This window comes from Athene cunicularia, assembly GCF_003259725.1.
Source record: "Athene cunicularia isolate RWA chromosome 1 unlocalized genomic scaffold, athCun1 chr1_part2, whole genome shotgun sequence".
In the NCBI taxonomy this organism is placed as follows: Eukaryota; Metazoa; Chordata; class Aves; order Strigiformes; family Strigidae; genus Athene; species Athene cunicularia.
Window position 1 is genome coordinate 68,460,655 of NW_020799092.1, and position 717 is coordinate 68,461,371.

Consider the following 717-nt stretch of genomic DNA (forward strand, 5'->3'; position numbering starts at 1 on the left):
CGGCCTTCCTCCGCCCCCCCCGGGGAAGCCCGCGCCGGGCTCTCTGGCCTCGCCCGGGGGTCGCTGCGGCCCTCGTCTCTGAGAAACAAACCCCCGATTGTCGGGGATCGGCGCAGACTTGGTTTTCGCAGCCCTCGTGTCCTTTTTGAATCGCCCTCCAATTCTCTCATCTGCACGGTCTCCTTTCTCTCCTTGTGCTCGCCGTGCTGAGGTTTCTCTCTGGTAGCATCGTCCCATCTATAGGCAGTCCTTTGCCTGTCCTGCTGACAGCTCGATAGATCCATCCCGCCGCCTCTTGCTCGGTACCGTCATAGTATTTCCCGTTCCCAGATATGTCTGACTGCCAGCACTGCCTATACCAGTATTTTGATGATGTTGTTTAAATCTCTCTTGGTCTTGCAGAAATGGACAAAAGTCATAGTCTGTTCCCCACCCCCCTCCCCTCTGCTAACCCTTCATGTTCTTGTCACTGACCAGTTCATCTTTTCTTATTCTTACAATACGTGTTTTCACTGAACCTTGTAGGAACATTCTTCCATCCCCATAGTGTTCCCACTTTACTCTCTCCTAGGATAATGTGGCTTTGGACTCCTCCCTATTTTGTTTTTTTTTCCTCATAGGATTATGTGTATTTTGTTCAGTGAGACTTTTACTGTGTTTTGTTCAGTGAGACTCTATTGGTAACTCATTAAGTCACCAATAGACTGTTGTCTTTGG